The sequence below is a fragment of the Ranitomeya imitator genome, chromosome 6, assembly GCF_032444005.1.
Source record: "Ranitomeya imitator isolate aRanImi1 chromosome 6, aRanImi1.pri, whole genome shotgun sequence".
Taxonomy (NCBI): Eukaryota; Metazoa; Chordata; class Amphibia; order Anura; family Dendrobatidae; genus Ranitomeya; species Ranitomeya imitator.
The window spans coordinates 406,742,675-406,769,039 of record NC_091287.1 but is presented as its reverse complement, the minus strand read 5'-3'; positions in this window follow the sequence as shown (position 1 = coordinate 406,769,039).

Below are 26,365 nucleotides of genomic sequence, written 5' to 3'. Positions count from 1 at the left end.
GCAGCCCCCCACATGTAATAACGGTAAAATGAGAGGAAAGCACATACGTAGTTATGACAATAGAATCAGGAAAAATGAGGCCCGCTAAAGCTAGATAGCAGAGGATACAAAAGTGAACTGCGCGGTCAGCGAAAAACCCTTCAAAAAACCATCCTGAAATTACTTGAACTCATGTGCCAACTCATGGAACATGAGGAGTAATTTCAGCCCACTAGAGCAACCAGCAGCAAGGAATCACATATATGCAAGCTGGACTAAGACAAAAATAAAGCAAAACGTGGAACAGGAAAATCAAAACTTAGCTAGTCCTGAAGATAACAGACGCAGGGAGCAGAGGTAAAAAGACACGCTGATTACATTGATAGCCGGCGAGGAAATGACAAAAAAGCCAGGTTAAATAGGAAACTCCCATAACCTGATGGAACAGGTGGACACCAGAGACCGCAGAGAACACAAGTCACCCAGTACCATCAGTAACCACCAGAGGGAGCCCAAAAACAGAACTCACAACACACTACATAACAAAACACAATGTCAGGATCCCCATTCCACACATCAGAGTAGGGTACACGTCTCAGCATAACAAATGAAGGCAGGAGGACATCACAGGTTGATGAAGTCCAGGGTTATCTGGCACGGGCATGCTAGGATGGCCTCTCTTTCAGGCCTCCAGCGCCGCACAGGCTCAGCAGGAGAACATCAGACACCAACCTCAGACGGACTTCAGATGATTGCAAGGGTCATCATGGGTTGATGCAGTCCAGGGTCATCTGGCACAGGCTTACTAGGACGGCCTCTCTCAGGCATCAGGCATAGCAGAGGCTCAGCAGGAGACCATCAGACACCGACCCAGGACAGACGTCATCACAGGGTTGACCCCAGGGAACCGGTGGAACATCGGGTCACAGGCTGGACATCAGGACATCAGACACAGGCAGGACATCAGGACATCAGCTCATCGGACACAGGATAGATATCTGGGACCCTGGCGTGGCAGCCGAGCTCATCGGCTGGGACACTAGCATGGCAGCTCAGGGCATCAGGACATCAGACACAGGCTGAAGAATACATTTAAAAAAACTGACCGTCACATCCAAACATAGACTAAGAGTGAACAGGTGCTGAACCTAGAGTCGCCAACTCATATATAGTCAAGTAAATAAGGCAGCACACTGCAGCGCTAAAACATGCAAACATGAAACACGAATATTGAACTGCATTACTGCACTAGAAATATGAAAAATGAGAGCGTTTAGCGCATAAAAATGGCCAATTTTATGTGTACCTGGTAGCCACTTTACGGCATCTCTCTTATACCAGGTCCTAAACTTGCCTTTCCTCGCTGAGAATAAATGTCTCCATCTGAATGGGTACCTGTGAAACCTCTTCTTAGACTAAAATTCTCTCTCTCTGTGGAGGGGTATTGGACCTGCTGTAATTAAAACACCTTTTGCTAGAAGGCAGAGTGCTCGATCAGAAGGCTAAAGAATACAATTAAAAAAAACTGACCGTCACATCCAAACATAGACTAAGTGTGAACAGGTGCTGAACCTAGAGTCGCCAACTCGTATATAGTCAAGTAAATAAGGCAGCACACTGCAGCGCTAAAACATGCAAACATGAAACACGAAAATTGAACTGCATTACTGCACTAGAAATATGAAAAATGAGAGCGTTTAGCGCATAAAAATGGCCAATTTTATGTGTACCTGGTAGCCACTTTACGGCATCTCTCTTATACCAGGTCCTAAACTTGCCTTTCCTCGCTGAGAATAAACGTCTCCATCTGAATGGGTACCTGTGAAACCTCTTCTTAGACTAAATTTCTCTCTTACTTTGGAGGGGTTATGGACCTGCTGTAATTAAAACACCTGTGGCTAGGAGGCAGAGTGCTCGATCAGAAGCACTGACTGATCAGAAGTGACTGACCTTCACATCCAAACATAGACTAAGTGTGAACAGTTGTCCAATTTGTCCTGAGTGCGCTGATACCCCATATGTGGGGGGGAACCACTGTTTGGGCGCATGGGAGGGCTCGGGAGGGAAGGAGCGCCATTTGGAATGCAGACTTAGATGGAATGGTCTACAGCTGTCACATTGCGTTTGCAGAGCCCCTAATGTACCTAAACAGTAGAAACCCCCCACAAGTGACCCCATATTGGAAACTAGACCCCCCAAGGAACTTATCTAGATGTGTTGTGAGAACTTTGAGCCCCCAAGTGTTTCACTACAGTTTATAATGCAGAGCCGTGAAAATAAAAAATCTTTTTTTTTTCCACAAAAATTATTTTTTAGCCCCCAGTTTTGTATTTTCCCAAGGGTAACAGGAGAAATTGGACCCCAAACGTTCTTGTCCTATTTGTCCTGAGTACGCTGATACCCCATATGTTGGGGTAAACCCCTGTTTGGGCACAAGGGAGAGCTCGGAAGTGAAGGAGCACTGTTTTACTTTTTCAACGCAGAATTGGCTGGAATTGAGATCGGACACCATGTCGCGTTTGGAGAGCCCCTGATGTGCCTAAACAGTGGAAACCCCCCAAATTATAACTGAAACCCTAATCCAAACACACCCCTAACCCTAATCCCAACAGTAACTTTAACCACACCTCTAAGCCAAACAGACCTGTAACCCTAATACCAACCCTATTCCGAACCGTAAATGTAATCTAAACCCTAACCGTAACTTTAGCCCTAACCCTAACTTTAGCCCCAACCCTAACTGTAGCCTTAACCCTATCCCCAAACCTAGCCCTAGCCCTAACCCTAGCCCTAACCCTAACCGTAACCCTAGCCCTAACCCTAACCGTAACCCTAGCCCTAACCCTAACCCTAGCCCTAACTCTAACCCTAGCCCTAATTGGAAAATGGAAATAAATACATATTTTTAATTTTTCCCTAACTAAGGGGGTGATGAAGGGGGTTTGATTTACTTTTATAGCGGGGTTTTTAGCAGATTTTTATGATTGGCAGCCGTCCCACACTGAAAGACGTTTTTTATTGCAAAAAATATTTTTTGCATTACCACATTTTGAGAGCTATAATTTTTCCATATTTTGGTCCACAGAGTCATGTGAGGTCTTGTTTTTTGCGGGACGAGTTGACATTTTTACTGGTAACATATTTGGGCACGTGACAATTTTTGATCGCTTTTCATTCTGATTTTTGTGAGGCAGAATGACCAAAAACCAGCTATTCATGAATTTCTTTTGGGGGAGGCACTTATACCGTTCCACGATTGGTAAAATTGATAAAGTAGTTTTATTCTTCAGGTCAGTACAATTACAGCGATACCTCATTTATATCATTTTTTATGTTTTGGCGCTTTTATACAATAAAAACTATTTTATAGAAAAAATAATTATTTTTGCATCGCTTTATTCTGAGGACCATAACTTTTTTACTTTTTCTCTGATGATGCTGTATGGATGTTCATTTTTTGCGGGACAAGATGATGTTTTCAGCGGTACCATAGTTATTTATATCCGTCTTTTTGATCGCGTGTTATTCCACTTTTTGTTCGACCCCCGTCAGGCCGCACAAACCCCCGGCAGGCCACACAGACCCCCGGCAGGCCCAAACAGACCCCCAGCAGGCCCATACAGACCCCCAGCAGACCCATACAGACCCCTGGCAGACCCGCTCTGACCCCCCATGGTCACGCACAGACTCTGCCCGCACACACAGACACACTGTCTCCACCCAGGCACCGCACACACTCCATTATAGTGTATCATGACATCATTTCACCAGCCAATCGCAGCCATGCCATTAGTTAACATGAATAACAAGCCTAACAGGATGTGCCCACACTTCTTAGGATCCTCAACTGGCTCATTGCATTATGGGAACTTCCGATTCTGGTATTCGATATTGTAAAAGTATCGGAACTTAGTATCGGAACTCCAATACAGCGAATATCGGCCGATACCCAATATTGCAGTATCGGAATGCTCAACACTAGTAGTTATGCAGCAGGGCAAAGACATCACAGCACATGTAAAGCTACGCAGAAGTGCAAGGACATGAGCCACATCCATACAGGTAGCAGACCACAGTATCCCTGCAAGTTAGGGGGAGAGGAGTAAAGGTTAGAGCAGAGACATGCAAAAGTAACGCCAAAGAAACAAGGTATAAACCAAGCGGTGTTACACTTCCTATTGAATGGAGAAAATGCTTGTCTAGTCCTATGTGTGACAAATCAGAGGCCTGTAGTGTTGATACTAGTGCTTAAGATGAGCTATCATACTAACAGCCCTTCTAATGGTTAATAGTTGGCTTTTCTGTTCGTATCACATACAATCTGCATTTAGCCTAGAGAGGGAGAGAGAGTCACAGGAGCAGGGAGAGTGACAGAATCCAGTCAGTAGACAGGGATTAGGGCTGTGCAGCCCTTTGGCAAATACAGTAGATAGCTGGAGTTTTTTGGGGAGTATGAAAAAATCTAAAATATTTTGATCCATCGAGTATTATGTCATTTGTGTTAGTTTTTTATGTTATATAACACTAAAAAAATCATTAAAATATTTGTCTTTGTGAAATTTCCTACTCATACACTATTCTGTGTTGTGGATTAACTTTCTTTATATATAACATTCCAAAAATATTTTGCAGGGTTAAATTTGTCACCAATATAGTATTACGTGGTCGGGGGACATTTCCTGTGATCTATAACATGTAATAAAAAGCGTTAAAAATTTTTGATGGCTTAAATTTCTCAGCCATGCAGTTTCATGATTCGGATTCCTGGACCACGGTGTGAATTACTGGTATGATGGACTCCTCGCCAGAGACGGACTACACCTCAACAAACCTGGGAAACACACATTCGCCAGAAGACTCGCTACACTCATCAGGAGGGCGTTAAACTAGAAGAAGAGGGGACGGGAAGAAAAACATTAGACTCGAACAAAGACGACCCAGGAAAACATACTCTGAAGGGAGGTAAGAACATTTCTAAAACAATCCACAGTGAGGAGATTGGAACAAAACAAAATCCTCTAAACTGCATGCTCGCAAACGCCAGAAGCCTGACAAACAAGATGGAAGAACTAGAAGCAGAAATATCTACAGGTAACTTTGACATAGTGGGAATAACCGAGACATGGTTAGATGAAAGCTATGACTGGGCAGTCAACTTACAGGGTTACAGTCTGTTTAGAAAGGATCGTAAAAATCGGAGAGGAGGAGGGGTTTGTCTCTATGTAAAGTCTTGTCTAAAGTCCACTTTAAGGGAGGATATTAGCGAAGGGAATGAGGATGTCGAGTCCATATGGGTTGAAATTCATGGAGGGAAAAATGGTAACAAAATTCTCATTGGGGTCTGTTACAAACCCCCAAATATAACAGAAAGCATGGAAAGTCTACTTCTAAAGCAGATAGATGACGCTGCAACCCATAATGAGGTCCTGGTTATGGGGGACTTTAACTACCCGGATATTAACTGGGAAACAGAAACCTGTGAAACCCATAAAGGCAACAGGTTTCTGCTAATAACCAAGAAAAATTATCTTTCACAATTGGTGCAGAATCCAACCAGAGGAGCAGCACTTTTAGACCTAATACTATCTAATAGACCTGACAGAATAACAAATCTGCAGGTGGTCGGGCATTTAGGAAATAGCGACCACAATATTGTGCAGTTTCACCTGTCTTTCACTAGGGGGACTTGTCAGGGAGTCACAAAAACATTGAACTTTAGGAAGGCAAAGTTTGAACAGCTTAGAGATGCCCTTAATCTGGTAGACTGGGACAATATCCTCAGAAATAAGAATACAGATAATAAATGGGAAATGTTTAAGAACATCCTAAATAGGCAGTGTAAGCGGTTTATACCTTGTGGGAATAAAAGGACTAGAAATAGGAAAAACCCAATGTGGCTAAACAAAGAAGTAAGACAGGCAATTAACAGTAAAAAGAAAGCATTTGCACTACTAAAGCAGGATGGCACCATTGAAGCTCTAAAAAACTATAGGGAGAAAAATACTTTATCTAAAAAACTAATTAAAGCTGCCAAAAAGGAAACAGAGAAGCACATTGCTAAGGAGAGTAAAACTAATCCCAAACTGTTCTTCAACTATATCAATAGTAAAAGAATAAAAACTGAAAATGTAGGCCCCTTAAAAAATAGTGAGGAAAGAATGGTTGTAGATGACGAGGAAAAAGCTAACATATTAAACACCTTCTTCTCCACGGTATTCACGGTGGAAAATGAAATGCTAGGTGAAATCCCAAGAAACAATGAAAACCCTATATTAAGGGTCACCAATCTAACCCAAGAAGAGGTGCGAAACCGGCTAAATAAGATCAAAATAGATAAATCTCCGGGTCCGGATGGCATACACCCACGAGTACTAAGAGAACTAAGTAATGTAATAGATAAACCATTATTTCTTATTTTTAGTGACTCTATAGCGACAGGGTCTGTTCCGCAGGACTGGCGCATAGCAAATGTGGTGCCAATATTCAAAAAGGGCTCTAAAAGTGAACCTGGAAATTATAGGCCAGTAAGTCTAACCTCTATTGTTGGTAAAATATTTGAAGGGTTTCTGAGGGATGTTATTCTGGATTATCTCAATGAGAATAACTGTTTAACTCCATATCAGCATGGGTTTATGAGAAATCGCTCCTGTCAAACCAATCTAATCAGTTTTTATGAAGAGGTAAGCTATAGGCTGGACCACGGTGAGTCATTGGACGTGGTATATCTCGATTTTTCCAAAGCGTTTGATACCGTGCCGCACAAGAGGTTGGTACACAAAATGAGAATGCTTGGTCTGGGGGAACATGTGTGTAAATGGGTTAGTAACTGGCTTAGTGATAGAAAGCAGATGGTGGTTATAAATGGTATAGTCTCTAACTGGGTCGCTGTGACCAGTGGGGTACCGCAGGGGTCAGTATTGGGACCTGTTCTCTTCAACATATTCATTAATGATCTGGTAAAAGGTTTACACAGTAAAATATCGATATTTGCAGATGATACAAAACTATGTAAAGCAGTTAATACAAGAGAAGATAGTATTCTGCTACAGATGGATCTGGATAAGTTGGAAACTTGGGCTGAAAGGTGGCAGATGAGGTTTAACAATGATAAATGTAAGGTTATACACATGGGAAGAGGGAATCAATATCACCATTACACACTGAACGGGAAACCACTGGGTAAATCTGACAGGGAGAAGGACTTGGGGATCCTAGTTAATGATAAACTTACCTGGAGCAGCCAGTGCCAGGCAGCAGCTGCCAAGGCAAACAGGATCATGGGGTGCATTAAAAGAGGTCTGGATACACATGATGAGAGCATTATACTGCCTCTGTACAAATCCCTAGTTAGACCGCACATGGAGTACTGTGTCCAGTTTTGGGCACCGGTGCTCAGGAAGGATATAATGGAACTAGAGAGAGTACAAAGGAGGGCAACAAAATTAATAAAGGGGATGGGAGAACTACAATACCCAGATAGATTAGCGAAATTAGGATTATTTAGTCTAGAAAAAAGACGACTGAGGGGCGATCTAATAACCATGTATAAGTATATAAGGGGACAATACAAATATCTCGCTGAGGATCTGTTTATACCAAGGAAGGTGACGGGCACAAGGGGGCATTCTTTGCGTCTGGAGGAGAGAAGGTTTTTCCACCAACATAGAAGAGGATTCTTTACTGTTAGGGCAGTGAGAATCTGGAATTGCTTGCCTGAGGAGGTGGTGATGGCGAACTCAGTCGAGGGGTTCAAGAGAGGCCTGGATGTCTTCCTGGAGCAGAACAATATTGTATCATACAATTATTAGGTTCTGTAGAAGGACGTAGATCTGGGGATTTATTATGATGGAATATAGGCTGAACTGGATGGACAAATGTCTTTTTTCGGCCTTACTAACTATGTTACTATGTTACTATGTTACTATGTTCTGTGGTACATTTCTCGGATATCTAACACTCCAAAAAAGCATTAAAAATTTAGATGGATTACATTTCACCCATACACTATTCCGTGGTCTGGAGTAAATTTCTGTTATTTTATCTAACACTGCAAAAAAGCATTAATAAAATTGGCTGGGTTACACTTCTCATGCATACATTATTCCGTGGACATTTCCTGTGATCTATACAACTAAACAAAAAGGTTTAAATTTTTTGTAGGGCTACATTTCTCATCCATACAGAATTACATTGTCCAGATATATTTTTGTGATCTATAAAACTGAGAAAACACATTTAAAAATGTTGTAGGGGTACATTCTCAGCCATACAGTATGATGTGGTCGGGGGTACATTTCTGTGATTTATAGCATTCCAAAAAAATGTTAAAATTAGAGTTGAGCGACTTTTACTTTTTAAGGATAGGGTCAGGTTTCGCGAAACCCGACTTTGTCAAAAGTCGGGTTGAGTGAAATCGGCCGATTATTGCGAAAAGTCGGGGGCCGACCGAAACACGAAACCCAATGCAAGTCAATGGGGAATCAAAGTCGGCAGTGAGTGGAGGACAGGAAAACACCTACAGTGCCCATTTTAATGTCAAAACATCAATTCTTATTTCTTAAGCTTGTCAATCTTAATTTACTTTACAATAATAGTTAGGCATTGAAAACAGGGGGTCATTTGGCTAAAGTTGTGGAGGGGTAGGGCTGGCTTAAGATTTTCGTGGGCCCAGGAAACGCGGAATACGTCACGGTGGTGGAGCAATGAGAGGTAAGTATTTCAACTTTGCAAGTGCTGTGATCCTGAGCAAGCAGGGGGGGCCCACTCGTTGGCACTGGGCACTGGCTCTGGGACCCTCATAGTACGGCGGTGTGTTTGACAGCAGGTGGCGCCTCCCACTGCCAGAGACACTTTTGCGTACTATGAGGGGCCCTGTGCCAGTGATGTCGCCAATGATTATGCCCCTCCACCTGATGAAGGAGCCTGCACTTTCATCTGCACCTTCCTCTTTGTCCCTGTGTAAGGTGGTATAGTATGTGGGAAGGGGAACCTGACTTTCAGCAGAGTCAGATTCTGGCTGTGTAAAGTGGAAGGGGAATGTAGTGGTCTGGGTCAATGTACCAGCAGACTCATCTAGCTGTGGCTGGGCAATGGGCAGGATGAGGAGGAAACACAGATATAGGCTCAAATAATAAAGTAGGCTAAATGCAGTTCAAAATTGGTAACAGGACTAAACAGGCGGCATAGCTTTGTTCAGTGGAGGACAACTGTAATGAGTGGCGCCGACACAGTTAGTAGGTCCAAAATAAAAAAGTAGGCTAAAAGCAGTTCAAAATTGGTAACAGGACATAACAGGCGGCCTAGCTTTGTTCAGTGCAGGACAACTGTAATGAGTGCGCAGACACAGTTTGTAGGCCCACAATAAAAAAGTAGGCTAAAAGTAGTTCAAAATTGGTAACAGGACTAAACAGGGAGCCTAGCTTTGTTCAGTGGAGGACAACTGTAATGAGTGGCGCAGACACAGTTTGTAGGCCCACAATAAAAAAGTAGGCTAAATCCAGTTCAAAATGGGCAACAGGACTAAACAGGCGGCATTGCTTTGTTCAGTGGAGGACAACTGTAATGAGTGCGCAGACACAGTTTGTAGGCCCACAATAAAAAAGAAGGCTAAATGCAGTTCAAAATTGGTAACAGGACTAAACAGGCAGCATTGCTTTGTTCAGTGGAGGACAACTGTAATGAGTGGCCCAGACACGGTTAGTAGGCCCAAATACAAAAGTAGGCTAAAAGCAGTTCAAAATTGGTAACAGGTAGTGTTGAGCATTCCAATACCGCAAGTATCGGGTATCGGCCGATATTCGCGGTATCGGAATTCCGATACCGAGTTCTGATACTTTCAGTATATATCGGATACCGGAATCGGAAGTTCCCATAAGGCAAAGTCCCGGTTTTATTTAATTCAGCCAATGAGGAATGATTACAAGTGTGGGCACATCCTGTTCTGCATGGTGGCCATGTAACTACTGGCATGGCTGTGATTGGCTGCTGAAATGATGTCACAATGCCCTATAAAAGTCACCGCCGCCATTTTGGGTTCACTCTGCTGTGAATTCAGTTAGGGACAGGACGCTGTGTTCTGACTGAGGGCCAGTTTAGAGATAGCGATTTGCTTCATTGTGATTTACCCTGGCTAATTTATCAACCGCTGTGTGAGAGCCTTGCTTTTGCCTTGCAGCGCTGTTCACAGCTGTCTGCAAGGTCTCTGTGTGTGTGAGTGCAGTTCACTCTGTAGTCTTTCCACAGCTACAGCCGGTCGTGGTCAGCTCAGGGTGCGTCACTGCCTCATACTGCTCAATCCATTGTCCTTTTTTGCAATTAGTGCAGCCTGCTGCACATTTTTTCAAATTTATCCTATTAGTGGTTTTCCCTCCATATCCTGCTAGATTGTGGAAAAACACTATATAGGATTACATAGAGGAGCTTGTTTTGGCCTTGCAGTGCTGTTGACGGCTGTCTGCACAGTCTGTCTGTGAGTGCAGCTCGCTCTGTAGTCTGTTCTAAAGCCACAGCCGGTTGTAGTCAGCTCAGGGTGCGTCACTGCCTCATACCATTCCTTTGTCCGTTTGTCAATTAGTGCAGCCTGCTGCACATTTTTTCAAATTTATCCTATTAGTGGCTTACCCTCCGTATCCAGCTAGATTGTGTAAAAACACTATATAGGATTACATAGAGGAGCTTGTTTTGGCCTTGCAGTGCCGTTCACGGCTGTCTGCACGGTCTGTCTGTGAGTGCAGCTCACTCTGTAGTCTGTTCTACCACCACAGCCGGTTGTAGTCAGCTCAGGGTGCGTCACTGCCTCATACCGTTCCATTGTCCGTTTGTCAATTAGTGCAGCCTGCTGCACATTTTTTCAAATTTATTCTATTAGTGGCTTTGCCTCCGTATCCAGCTAGATTGTGTAAAAACACTATATAGGATTACATAGAGGAGCTTGTTTTGGTCTTGCAGCGCCGTTCATGGCTGTCTGCACGGTCTGTCTGTGAGTGCAGCTCACTCTGTAGTGTCTGTTCTGCAAAAAAATAAATAAATAAAGTTCACCAAACACACCACTTTACAGTTGTGTAGGCCACATTAACTCATATTAAAGTGTAGTCCACACTTAGTACTTTTCTGCCTATCTTTATCAGTCAACCAAGATGAAGAAGGCAGGGAGTAAGGCACGTGGTCATGGGCGTGGAGCAGGGAGAGGACGTGGGGATTCTGTGCCTGCTGCGGGCACTGGTGACTCATCATCACCCAGTTTTAGCAGGGAACAGACCTTCATGCGCAGCTTTGTAGGAGCTCGCCGTACCCTGCTGCTGCGGGACAAACAAATTGAAGCCGTTGTCAGATGGAGGGCAGCTAACGCATCAACTTCAATTAGTGCCACATCCTCTCAGGCACAGAGCACTGAAGAGAAACCATCTGTCTCTTCACCACCTGCCAAATTGCCCAGGCAGTCAGAGAGCCCAGGACAGGAGCCATCTCTTCCTCTGTTCTCTGAATCTCTTGGCTTGGAAAGAGGGGTCCAGCCAAGCAGCATTCTAGAATCAGAAGAAGAGGCAGTATGCAGAGATGCCCAACAGCTTGGTCTCTCTGAATCTGAAGAGGCGGGTGGGACAGTGCCTCCGAACAGCACACCTCGGTACCCATCTGTTGATGAGTCTCAGGTGCCACTTTCTGGTGCGTACTGTGCTGCCGAGACAACCCAGGAGAAGCAGTTGGTGGAAAAGGGTAGCGTAGATGATGAAGTCCTTGACCCACCATGGCATGAGGTACAGGAAGGTGGTGGGAGCAGCTCTGTGGAAGAGATTCCCCGAACGGCCGGCAGATGGAAGGGGAAGACTGCGATGCCTGTAGCCTCCACTTCGGCACCCATTAGGAGCATGCCTGTTCCAAAAGCCAAAGTGGGCGCTCCCAAGACTTGCAGTGCCTGGTCCTTTTTTGACACAGTTGCAGATGACATTTGCTTTGTCAAATGCAAGCTGTGTCATCAGAAAATCAAACGAGGGAAAAATGTCAGCAACCTTAATACCACAAATATGTGGAAACATGTGCGGACCAAGCACGCAGTGAAGTTACAAAAACACACAGAAAACCTAAGCCAACCTACAGCAGCACCTACCACCTCTTCAGCTCGTGTTGGAGCCTCTTCCTCCAGCTCACACTGCTAGTTCGGCTTCCTCACAGGATCGCCATGGAAGAACCTCTGGCACCGTTTTCCCGAGAACCACTGTAATTCCACCCACAGCACCACATTTCCAGTCATCCTCACACTTACAGCCCAGTCTACAGCCATCGGTAGCACAGGCATGGGAGAAAAGGCGGCCATTCTTGGCAAACCACCCTCGAGAACAGGCTCTGAATGCTGGCATTGCAAAACTACTGTCCCTTGAAATGCTGTCATTCAGGCTGGTGGAGACTGACAGCTTCCGTAACTTGATGGCATTGGCAGTCCCACAATACAATGTGCCCAGCTGCTTTTATTTCAGCAGGCAAGCCGTCCCTGCCCTGCAAAAGCATGTGGAGGGAAACATTAAACATGCGCTACTAAAAGCCGTCAGTAGCAAGGTCCACCTCACCACCAATGCGTGGACCAGTCACCATGGCCAGGGACGATACCTTTCCCTCACTGCCCATTGGGTTAATGTTTTGGAGCCGGGTACAGATCATGCGAGTGGCGCTCTACGTGTTCTACCAACTCCAAGGATTGCAGGAATCCGGTCTGTGCACATTGACTCCTCCTCATACTCCAGTTCCTCAGAATCATCGCTGCAGGAGCCGTCACGGTCCACCTCCACATGGACCCGTGAACGCTTACCTGATCTGACCGATATGAGCACAGCCGTGGCCAAACGTCAACAGGCCACATTGAAATTAATTTATTTGGGAAATCGAAGCTACAAAGTGCAGGAGCTCTGGAATGCCATCAAGCAGGACAGTGACATGTGGTTTGTGCCAGGGAATCTCCAGCCAGACATGGTAGTGTGTGACAATGGCCAAAATCTGGTGGCAGCTCTGGCCCTAGGCAACCTCAGTCACATCCCATGTCTGGCACATGTGCTCAACTTGGTCGTTCAGAGTTTTTTGAGGGACTATCCGGATCTTGATGCACTGCTGCACAAGGTCCGCCTAGAGTGTGCTTACTTGCGGCATTCCAGCATGGCAAGATCGCGCATTGCAACTCTGCAGTGCAGATTCCGCCTTCCGGAACATCGCATCATATGTGACCTACCCACCAGGAGGAATTCAACGTTACATATGTTGGAGCGGTTGTGTGAGCAGCAGCCAGCAGTAATGGAGTACCAGCTGCATCAGGTGCAAAGAAGTTGCAGTGCGCACCATTCAGACTTCACAACCACTGAGAGGGCCACTATGAAGGACGTCTGCCAGGTTTTGCATGCCTTCGATGATTCCACGCAGATGGTGAGTGCAGATGATGCACTAGTCAGAATGACTGTCCCCTTATCTGCCTGCTTGAAAGAACACTGCAAGCGCTAAGGGATGAGGTGGTGGAAGAGGTGGAGGATGAGGAGGTAGAAATGCCATCTTCTTCTGGACAATCTGCGCCACGTGGTTCCTCACAAAGGCCTAGGCAGGGGACACTTTGTGAGGAGGATGAGGAGTCAATGGAGGAGGAAGAGATCAGTCCAGAGGAGGGAGTTACACCAATCTCCAGTAGTCATTATGTAGAGCGAGGGTGGGGTGATGCAGAGCAGGCAGAGATCACGCCTCAAGCTGGGGGCAGTGTTGCTTGGCCAGTTGGCAGTCTGCAGCACATGGTTGATTTCATGCTGCTGTGCCTGAGAAACGACCGCCGCATTGCCCACATTCTTACCACGGCTGATTATTGGGTGTACACCCTCCTAGATCCGCGCTACCGTGACAACTTACAAACCCTCATAACACCTTTGCAGTGGGAGCGTAAACTGCAGGAGTACCAAGACAAACCCGTGCAGTCCATCATCTTCGCCAGTCCAATCGAGAGAAGTGCTGCTACTGCTTTACAAAGCAGCTCAGTGCGTCGAGGCAGTGGATGAAGCTCTGTACAAACAGGGAACAGAAGCACTGCCTCAGCACAAGGCAATACCAGTCTGGCTCAACAGTGGCAAAGTTTTGTGTGCCCGCCACAAATGTCTACACCATCACAGACGGGTCCACTCAGCAGGAGGCCACGTTTCTGTCAGATGGTGACAGACTACATGTCTTGCCCTCTCAGCGTACTCCCAGACGGCTCTTCCCCCTTCAAGTTTTGGGTCTCTAAGCTGGATACATGGCAAGAGCTTAGCCAATATGCATTGGAGGTGCTGGTTTGCCCTGCTGCTAGTGTATTATCGGAACGTGTCTTTAGTGCCGCAGGTGGTATGCTAACAGACCGTCGAATGCGACTATTCTCCAATAACGTCGACAGGCTTACTTTTCTGAAAATGAACAAGGCCTGGATCTCTCAATTTGCCACTCTTCCATCAGATTAAATACTTGGTTGGCAACAGCAACCAGGTCTCCTGTTGTGTTCATGTTTCTACCACCTGAACTTTAATCCCTGGGCTCCAGCACCGCCTGTTGCTGCTCAGAATTGCAGGCTGCACAGTCAACAAATGACCCAGTGTTATTGGGGTTCAGTAACGCCAGCTGCTCCCCTGCTGTGTATCCGGCAACGTGTCCAGCGACAGCCACGCTGGCACAACAACAGACATTAACCTGCCTCCATTCTGCTCCTCCATGATTCCCCTGGCTCCAATACCGCCAGTTGTTGCCCAGAAGTGCTGGCTGCACAGAGAAAAACACTCGCTCATGTGTCAGTGTGGTTCAGTAACGCCAGCTGTTCCCCTGCTGTGTATCCAGCAATGTGTCCAGCGACCGCCACGCTGGCACAACAACAGACATTAACCTGCCTCCATTCTGCTCCTCCATGATTCCCCGGGCTCCAATACCACCAGTTGGTGCCCGGAAGTGCTGGCTGCACAGAGAAAAACACTCGCTCATGTGTCAGTGGGGTTCAGTAATGCCAGCTGTTCCCCTGCTGTGTATCCGGCAACGTGTCCAGCAACTGCCATGTTGGCACAATAACAGACATTAACCTGCCTCCAGTGTAGGCTTCGGCCTACACTCTGCTCCTCCTGGATTCCCTGGGCTTCAACGCTGTCAGTTGTTGCCCGGAAGTGCAGGCTGCAGAGAAAAACACTCGCTCATGTGTCAGTGGGGTTTGGTAACGCCAGCTGTTCTATTGCTGTGTAGCGAGCAACGTGTCCTGCAACCGCCACGCAGACACAACAGACATTTAACTGCCTCCAATGCGGGACTCGGCCTACACTCTGCTCCTCCTAGATTCCATGGGCTCCAATACCGCCAGTTGGTGCTCGGAAGTGCTGTCTGCACAGTCAACACTTGCTGCCATGTTATTGGGGTTCAGTAACGTCAGCTGATCCCCAGCTGTGTGTGCGGCAATGTGTCATGCGACTGCCATGCTGGCACAACATCAGATATTAAACTGCCTCCAGTGCAGGCTTCGGCCTACACTCTGCTCCCCCTGCTGTCCCTGGGCACTTACACCACCAGGTCATGCATGGAAGTGCTGTCTGCACAGTCAACACTTGCTGCCGTGTTATTGGGGTTCAGTAACATCAGCTGATCTCCAGCTGTGTGTGCGGCAATGTGCCATGCGACTGATACGCTGGCACAACATCAGATATTAAACTGCCTCCAGTGCAGGCTTCGGCCTACACTCTGCTCCTCCTGCTGACCCTGGCCACTTACTCCGCCAGTTCGTGCTCGGAAGTGCTGTTTGCACAGTTACCAGCTGTTCCTCTCTTATTGGGGCTCAGTAACGTCAGCTGATCCCCAGCTGTGTGTGCGGCAATGTGCCATGCTACCACCACACTGGCACAACATCAGTTATTAAACTGCCTCCAGTGCAGGCTTCAGCCTACACTCTGTTCCTCCTGCTGTCCCTGGGCACGTACACCGCCAGTTCGTGCTCGGAAGTGCTGTGTGCACAGTTAACAGCTGCTCCTCTGTTATTGGGGTTCAGTAGCTTCAGCTGATCACCAGCTGTGTGTGCGGCAATTATTACAGTCAGTTTCTAGCTATGACCCTTGGCTCCAACACCACCAGTTGCCGCTCAGAAGTGTCTTTGGCATGGGTACTCCCTCCTACCCAGCCTCCAAAACATTGTCCTGTCGTGTTGCGGTCGGGTTAGCCGACTCCATGGTGCCTGCGGTTTAGGTGCTTCCTATGTGGAATGCGGAAATTTGGCAATCAAGGCTGGTTCTGTAGTGCCTATAGGACAAGCTCCCCCTGTAGGACTGTGGTTTTTTGGTAACTGCGGCTGGCTCGCGGCCTAGCTATTGTTTCTTTTCCTGTGGACCTTATGATGCCTATCTGAGTATCAGCACCTTTAGCTGGTTCTTGGGAAGACAATCTTGACTAGGTCCCCCTGGTTCCAGCACCGTCAGCTGGTTCCAGGCAGAGCATTTGGCTTAGATGCCTCCTTCTGGGTATCCGAGTTCTGCCAACGTCAGGTGGTCCTTGGTAGTGCTTTCAGGCATGGGTACCTTCTGCTTAGTAACCAGGTTCCAATACCGTCAGCTGGTCCTCGGTGGTGCCATTGGCTCTTCTACTTTCGGATCGCCATCTGGGTTCCAGTACCGTCAGCTGGTTCTCGGCAGTGTCTTTTGCTCTTCTGCCTTCTGCTCCCCATCCTGGTTCCAGCACCATCAGCTGGTTCCGGGCAGAGCCTTTGGCTTAGGTGCCTCCTTCTGGGTATCCGAGTTCCACCAACGTCAGGTGGTCCTTGGTAGTGCTTTTTGGTACGGGTACCTCCTGCTTAGTAACCGGGTTCCAGTAACGTCAGCTGGTCCTCGGTTGTTCCATTGGCTCTTGTTGTACCTTCGGCTAGCCATCCGGGTTCCAGTACCATCAGCTGGTTCTCAGCAGGGTCTTTTGTTCTTGTACCTTCTGCTACATTTCCAAGTTCAAGATCCTAAAGATGACGACCCTGAAGACCGAGAAGCAGAAGAACAAGAAGCTGCAGATCAAAAAGCCGAAGAACATTAAGCATAAGACTAAAAATCAGAGCAAAAGATATTATCTAAATTATAAGCAGAAGAAGACTAAGCAGTGTATGGGGGTGAGTCCGTTCCTCCTCGTGGTGCCCCTGGAAAATACCTGCTGCTGCAGGCAAAACTGAACGCGGACAAATACTGTTGTAAATGTTTTGTGACAGGCAGAACGGAAGGTGTAATCTTCAAACTTTTATAGATAACAACTACAGGAATGCCTGTCACAAATAAGAATATTATGAAGAAGAAAAATATGAAGAAGATGAAGAAGTAGAATATGAAGAAGGATAAGAGTTAAATAAGAAGAATATGGAGAATTTTTACAAAAAGAATAATAAGAAGAAGGTGAAGAAGAAGATGAATAAGGAGAAGAAGTTGTTGATGAAAAAGATGCTGCTGCTGAGGATGATGAAGAGGAAAGTGTGGGAGAAGTAAAAAAAAGACGCAGAGCATGGAAGTAGTGAAACATAAATATGTGACAAAATATAAAAAATCTAAACATAGTCAATATCTTTGTAACTCCGAACGTATTAAAAAAAAATATTTCTGCTCTTCCATTTCATTTGGACTAAACCTCTATGCCTTTAATGTGTCCTCCACCTCCCCCGATACATTCTACCTTTTTCTTTGTTGTTTTCCTTCATGTGGAATTAACCACAAGGAATGAAAAGGTTTATTTTAATTCTGATATTTTTGTCCCATTGACTTGCATTGTTATCGGGTATTGGTATCGGTGATATCCGATATTTTGTCAATATCGGCCGATCCAATCCGAAACCGATACTTCCGAATATCGAAAGGTATCGCTCAACACTAGTAACAGGACTAAACAGGCGGCATAGCTAGGTACTGGGGTGGGCTCCTCTGCTGAGTAGCAGGCAGTGGTAGTAGGCGCAAAGTATTTACTGGTCTAAATGGAGGCCAGGGCCCCTGTATGTTTTAATTATCATCTATCATTTCAACAAATTTGTATTGACAGTTGAAGGATTTAACAGCACAAACTACACAGTGGTGGAGCAGGGAGAGGTAAGTATTGCAAGTGGTAGAGAACTGTTCAAGCTGGGGGAACACTCTCTCATGGGCGGCGGTACTGGCACAGGGCCCATCATATTACGACGGTGTGTCTGACGTTGGTTGTGCACCACCACCATCAGAGACACTTCATTGTACTATGAGGGACCCTGCGCCAGTGCCGTCGCCCAAGAGTGGGCGCACCCACCTGTCCAGGCAAACGGCACTCGCATGGGTGCTTGCGCCAGGTGGTGACCACGGCCCTGTGGGGAAGTCAGCCCATTTAGGGAGGTATAAAAATGGCTTATGGTGGACATTCAGCTGCTGAAAATGGTGGAATTGGAGAAGTCAGTAAGAGGAGGCCAAAGGAAAGACATTTTTCAGGCAAGCTGCGAGTCAGCAGGAGAAGGTGGGGCAAAATAATTTGAAATCCATGATCGGTTCATTTTAATGAAGGTTAGATCATCAACATTCTGGGTAGCCAGACATGTCCTTTTTTTGGTCAGTATTGAACCAGCAGCACTGAAGACTCTCTCTGATAGCACACTAGAAGCAGGGCAAGTGAGCTCCTGTAATGCGTATTCTGCCAATTCAGGCCAGGTGTTTATTTTAGATGCCCAGTAATCAAAGGGGAATGACCTGTGAGGGAGAACATCGATAAGGGAGGAAAAGTAGTTCGGAACCATACTGGACAAATTCTGTCTCCTGTCACTTTGAATCGATGCAGCACTACCTGTCGTGTCAGCGGTCATTGCGAAATCACTCCACAACCTGGTCATAAAACCCCTCTGTCCAACGCCACTTCGGATTTGTGCACCTCTAACACCTCTTCTATGTTGCCCCCTACGGCTCGTGTGAGAACCATCACCGCCACTGTGCGCTGTGTGCTGGGAATGCCTGAACCAAACGGCCTACAAGAGTTGCTTGTTTGGTAGCCAATATTTTCCTTTATATCGTTGATCCAGGAGGCAGGCCAACCAGTAATCGTCATCGGTCATCATTTTGATAATCGAGGGATCCTTTTTTGGATATGCAAGGCATACTCAGCCATGTGGGCCAATGTTCCAGGTGTCAATTCACTGCTTGTGCTGGATTGAGGAGCACTTTCTTGCAAATCAACATCACTTGTGTCCCGCAAAAACCCTGTACCTGACCTTGCAACGCCACCAGTTTCTATTGCCCCCTGAGAAGCATCCTCCTCCCATAAATATTCATCCCCATCATCCTCCTCCTCCTCCTCTTCGTCCGCCACCTCGTCCAGGAGAGTTCCCTGAGCAGACAATGGCTGACTGTCATCAAGCTTCCCTCCTCCTCGGCTGCAGATGCCAGCTCCTTAATGTGCGTCAAACTTTGCATCAGCAGATGCATTAGTGGGATGCTAATGCTTATGATGGCGTCATCTGCACTTACCAGCCATGTGCATTTCTCAAAACACTGAAGGAATTGACAGAGGTCTTGGAGCTTCGATCACTGCACACCAGACAACTTCATGTCTGCCATCCAACTGCCTGCCCGTGTATGTGTATCCTCCCACAAATTAATCACAGCATGCCTCTGTTCGCACAGCCTCTGAACCATGTGCAGTATGGAGTTTCACCTTGTTGCAATGTTGATTATTAGGCGGTTCTGGTGAAGATTCAGCGATCGCTGATGGTTCAGCATACGGCTGGAGTGTATGGGCGACCGGCGGATGTGCGAGCAAAGTCTTCACACCTTCAGGAGCAGGGCTGGTAATTCCGGATAATATTTGAGGAAGCACTGCACCACCAGGTTCAAGGTGTGAGCCAGGCAAGGTATGTGTTTCAGTTCTGAAAGGGCTATGGCAGCCATAAAATTCCTTCCGTTATCACTGACTAACTTGCCTGCCTCAAGATGTACACTGCCCAGCCATGACTGAGTTTGTTGCTGCAAGTACTCGGCCACCACTTCCACGGTGTGTCTGTTGTCGCCCAAACACTTCATTTCTAACACAGCCTGCTGACGCTTACCACTAGCTGTTCAATAATGGGACACCTCGTGTGCAACACTAGCAGCTGCGGAGCTGCAGATGGAGTGGTCGTGCGACTGCGCTCCATGGATGAGCTTTCGCTTCTGGAGGAGGAGGAGGAGGGGTTGCGAACGCCTACAGCCAACTGTTTCCTAGACCGTGGGCTAGACAGAACTGTCCCACTATGGCTGTCCCCTGTGGACCCTGCATCCACCACATTAACCCAGTGTGCCATGATGGACACGTAACGTCCCTGGCCATGCCTACTGGTCCATGCATCTGTTGTCAGGTGCACATTTCTACTGACTGATTGCCTCAGTGCATGGACAATGTGGTCTTTCACATGCTGGTGGAGGGCTGGGATGGCTTTTCTCGCAAAGAAGTGTCGACTGGGTAGGTCATGGCGTGGTACTGCGTAGGCCATCAGGGCTTTGAAAGCTTTGCTTTCAACCAACCGGTAGGGCATCATCTCTAAGGAGATTAGTCTAGCAATGTGGGCGTTTAAACCCTGTGTACGCGGATGAGAGGATGAGTAATTTCTTTTCCTAACGAGAGTCTCTTGTAGGGTGAGCTGGACTGGAGAGGTGCATATGGTGGAACTAGCAGTGGTGGTGGTAGTGGACATGGCGAAATGAGAGAGGGTTGGTGATGGTATTCTCAATGTTGGCCTACATACAGTGTTTCCTACCAATAACCTTGTGATTCCCTGACTGCTTTGGCCTTGTGACGATACCTCCACATTTGCTGCTGGTGGTGTCCTAACCGGTGGGCTTACAGTGAGGGAAGCAATGTAGCGTTTCTGACTACCTTCATTCTGAGCAGGTGCACCAACGGTACGAGATGTTTGGTAGTTAGTTCAGGCTTGCCAGTGCATGCTGGTTAAAAGTCTAAGCATGCACATTGTATTTAAATTTTGAAGATTCTTCCCTCTGCTAAAGGTCTTTGAGCATTTCTTACACATAACTTTTGACTGATCATTTGGATCTTGGTTAAAAAATTGCCACACTGCACTCTTCCTACTATGGAATACCTTTTCAGGCATTGCACGCTGTGCTACTTTCACCGGATGGCCACGTTGTCCTAAAACTGTTTTTGTTTTTGATAAATGTTTTTGGCCTGATACGGGCCTGCCAGATGACAGCTGTTGCAATGTAAATGGCTGCTGCGGATCATCCTCCTCCGCTTCAGAGCTACTGGCAGCGGCACCCTTTTCCCCCAATGGCTGCCAATCTGGGTCAACAACTGGGTCATCTACCACCTCCTCTTCAATGTCATGTGCACCTTCCTCTGTGTCACCGTGTAAGGTGCTATAGCGTTCGGGACAGGGCACCATAGTCTCATCAGGGTCAGATTCTGGCTGAGTACACTGCGAGGGCAATGTAGTGATCTGAGTCAATGGAACAGCATTATAATCTCGCTGTGGCTGTGCATCTGTGCACTCCATGTCCGATTCATCTTGTAATGGGCAGTTAACAATTTCCCGCTCTAACCCAGGCATGGTATGTGTAAAGAGCTCCATTGAGTAACCTGTAGTGTCGCCTGACGCATCCTTCACTTTTGGTTTGGGTGAAGGACACAAGGAACCATCTTGTTCCTGACCGAGAGCATCCACTGACGACTCGCTGCTTTTATATTTGGAACTTTCTGAAGAGGAGGCGAAAGAGCTAGAGGTTGAGTCAGCAATAGTGTTGAGCGATACCGTCCGATACTTGAAAGTATCGGTATCGGATAGTATCGGCCGCTACCCGAAAAGTATCGGATATCGCCAATACCGATATCCGATACCAATACAAGTCAATGGGACACCAAGTATCGGAAGGTATCCTGATGGTTCCCAGGGTCTGAAGGAGAGGAAACTCTCCTTCAGGCCCTGGGATCCATATTAATGTGTAAAATAAGGAATTAAAATAAAAAATATTGATATATTCACCTCTCCGGCGGCCCCTGGACATCAACGTGGGTAACCGGCAGGCTTCTTTGTTTAAAATGAGCGCGTTTAGGACGTGAGAATGACGTCGCGGCTTCTGATTGGTCGCGTGCCGCTCATGTGACCGCCACGCGACCAATCAGAAGCCGCGACGTCATTCGCAGGTCCTAAATTCCTAGAATGAGGAGTTTAGTGCCTGAGAATGACGTCGCGGCTTGTGATTGGTCGCGTGGCGGTCACATGAGCGGCACGTGACCAATCAGAAGCCGCGACGTCATTCTCAGGTCCTAAATGCGCTCATTTTAAACAAAGAAGCCTGCCGGTTACCAGCGGTGATGTCCAGGGGCCGCCGGAGAGGTGAATATCTCAATATTTTTTATTTTAATTCTTTATTTTACACATCACTATGGATCTGATACCGATTCCCGATACCACAAAAGTATCGGAACTCGGTATCGGAATTCCGATACCGCAAGTATCGGCCGATACCCGATACTTGCGGTATCGGAATGTTCAACACTAGTCAGCAATGAAAGCCAAAACTTTTTCCTGCTGCTCTGGCTTTAAAAGCCATTTTCCTACTCCCAGAGAAGGGAGCGTTTGAGCCCTTGTGTAGCCAGACGATGACGCTGGCTCAACACCTCCAGCCTTAGGTGCTATTGTGCTTTTGCCACTACCACCAGATGCACCACCACCACCATCAGTTCCAGCTGGCAACCATCGCCCACGGCCTCTTCCACGAGACTTCCTCATTTTTTGGAAAATCTAACCAAAATAACAACTGTTATATGGTACTGTAAAACAAGGTAGAAGGTGCATATAAACTTGTTGAGAATTTGAATCTCCCTTTTTTTTTTGGGGGGGGGGGAGACTGACCCAAAACTCAGGCCCAGTGTATAAAACAACGCAATGTAAGTGGCAGAAAGTGGCTGGCTGACATACACCAAACTAACAGGACTGCAGTAGATCCACTTTGTGAGAATTTGAAACTCCCTTTTTTGGGGGGAGACTGACCCAAAACTCAGGCCCAGTGTATAAAACAACGCAATCTAAGTGGCAGAAAGTGGCTGGAAGATATATGAAAAAATACAAGGACTGTAGTACAAATTCAATCTCCCTACAATGATCTCAGGACAAGTATGGCAGCAATAAAAAGGACTGCTGCACACAAGTGTGGACAAATAAACAAGATAACAGAAAGGAGCAACAGGATTTTTGCTTTTAAGAAAGCAGTTGGTTTGCACAGCAGCGTGCAAACAGCAATGCAGCTATCAGGGAGCCTTATAAGGCAGTCTAATAAGCTATAGAGCTGATGCACAAAAATATAGTCTCCATTGTCCCTTCAAACAAATGGTGGTGCTGGACAGTGGAAATCGCTACAGCACAAGCAGTTTCGGGGGTTAATCTTCCCTCCCTAACTATATCCCTTCTTCTGATGAAGCTGCGGCAACCTCTCCCTATGCTACGATCGGCAGAAGTAAGATGATGGTCGGCGTGCACGCCCCTTTATAGCCCCTGTGATGCCGCTGGAAGCAAGCCAATCACTGTCATGCCCTTCTTTAAGATGGTGGGGATCGAGACCTATGTCATCATGCTGCCCACACTCTGCGTCCTCTTTCATTGGCTGAAAAATGGCGCTGAAAGCGTCATACGAAACGCGACTTTGGCGCGAAGATCGCCGACCTCATGGCCGATCCCACACTAGGATGGGGTCGGGTTTCATGAAACGCGACTTTGCCGAAAGTCGGCGATTTTTGAATTTGTCCAATCCGTTTCGTTCAACCCTACTCAGATGTATGATCCTGGTCCTCATATCTTTTTTTTTTAATTACTCTACAGACCCAGAATAGAAAGCAAATGATGCCGTTTTTAATATAAATACACTGTATGCAGTATATAATATGAGATAGAAATGGTCGAGGGAGAAAGCACCTTTCTTTGCCTGTGACATTTTGCAAACAAATTATAGTAAGGCAACTAAACCTTGACACTGACTATTTCAAGATGCTGTTGCTATGCAATTACACCCGATATGGAAAAAAATGATTTCACCTGAATAGAAAAATAAATGAAATCCTAAAAGATTTATAACTTTGGGTACTAATTAGACATGTCCTGTGTTTTAGTGAGAAATGCTGAGGAAATTACATTTTTAAGATATATGTAGTCAAGTCAAGATAGAACAGCAAAGTTTTAATACTTCGTCAAAATATGTGAGCAGGAAAGGAGGGTAGGATTTTAAAAGAGGATTAATTCCATATCATGGCAATAAGCTGGTTTTATAGAAGCATACAAACATTTTTCTTTATAAATGAATGCAAAGAATAAAATTAGGGATGATTTCAATGCTGAACAATTTTGATCATATTCTGCATTCACATACAGTAGTACTTTGCTCAGTCACATGGAGATTTTAAATAATCTCCTTTGTGTATAAATTTAATGAGGATCAGCTTGGATAAACTTTTAGCTCCCAAAGCAATAAAAGTAACAAGAAAAAGTCTTTATAGCCGGAAGAAATGTTTCATTTGTTTAATAGGTAAAGCTATTTATTGTAGGAACCATTATACTGTGAAACATATTACCCTAGAGACAGTTGTAGGGAAATAACTATATGAAAAGCATCTTTAAAAGTGGCTTGATTACATCGCAGGTAAATTGCTTCAAATTGTGCATACGTGACTAAGTAAGAACAGCTTACTGTACATACTGTAACTGTGCAACTCTATCACTCTATAAATATGTGCTGCTGTGTGGAAGATTAATTCTCTCTACAAGTGCAATTATTATACATTGTAGTATTTTCTAGATTAACCAGAATTTAAACTACAAATTTCCTTGTACAAATAAACATATATGTAAAAAATATATATTTTTTGCTTTTAATATCTATATTTTGTTGTTTTTGCTACCTCATCTGAGCGCAGCATAATGTGGGAAAAGAAACATTGATTTCAATGACGTATCATGTAGTTTCTTGGTTGCAGCTGTTCTAGCACAGTCAAATCTTTAGGCCGGGGTCATACTACCGTAGAATATGGCCGAGTGCGAGAAAAACATTGCATAGCACTCGGACCAGTGTTAATCTATGGGCAGCTCACATTACCATATTTTTTTCTTAGGGGTATTCGACGTGCTTGTAAAATCGCAGCATGCTGTGATTTCACTTGTATATCGTTCAAGACTCGCCAATGCAAGCCTATGGGTGTGAGAAAAACTTGCGAGAAATACGCACACATTTTCCTAATTTCAGCCCACTGAGCCGTTAAATTCAATGTGGAAATGCAGTGAGAAATGTAAAGCCATACGGATGTCATATGAAGGTCATATGGATACATAAGTGCGAGAAAATTGCATCATCGCATTTCAAACGCATTTCACATGGATGACCATACAGAGAAAACTTGTGCGAATCTCAGTAGGGAGACTTGGACCGATTTTCCATATGTTTAGCGTGATGCCAGCCATACATGTAGAATGCAGCCGAGCTGAGACAGCTAACCCCGCTCACACTACAGCTCTCTATGTACATTGTCTATTAACAGTGAGCTGCTTATCAGAGGGAGAGGAGACAGAGTCTGTAACGGGGTCTACTAAGCTTGGGTACCTTTTTCAGTACCACCCCGCATTTCAGGAGGTCCACTCTGCTTTGGTTGGAGTCTGAATGAAGGACGCTGGCTGGAATTGCTTGGTTACATGGGCGCATATAAAAGATCACTGCTTCTCCACGTATTTCCAGTCTGACAAAACTTTACTCACAGGACACAGAATATATCACACAGATACAGAGGGCAGGCCAATAGAAAAGCGGCAGGCCAGACATACATTACAATAGCTGCAGGTGGCCGGAGCCTGCCGATATCTACTGTGGAAATTACAAAGGTGGGGGAGGACAAAAGGAGAATATAGTGTCCCCTCTGCCCAGGGGCGCAGCCTGTGGGCTGATGCACCAGGGACATGCATCCCACATGGAACCCAACACACACACACACACAACTGAACAACACACTCTGGGTGCTGATTGGTTCCGCAACATGCAACATGGCTCCCCTTTTCAGTGACGCGATTGGCATACACAGTCTGATCCTTAACTGATCGGTTTGCGGATGACCGAAGTTTTTGGAGTTGGTACAAGTTCCGTTTGTTGACTTAGTCCATCGGCATTACCGCTTTGTTTGCCGGGTCTGTAGTGGATGGTGAAGTCCAGAGGTTGTAGGGCTAAACTCCACCGCAGCAATCTGGCATTGTCTCCAGAGACCCGATTAAGCCAGACTAGGGGTTTATTGTCCGTTAGGAGGGAAAACTGTCGTCCATACAAATATGGTTGCAACTTATTGAGTGCTCATACTACTGCCGGCACTCCTTCTCGATGGCCACATAGCTTACTTCACGGGGCAGTAGTTTCCGAATCAGGTAAGCTAC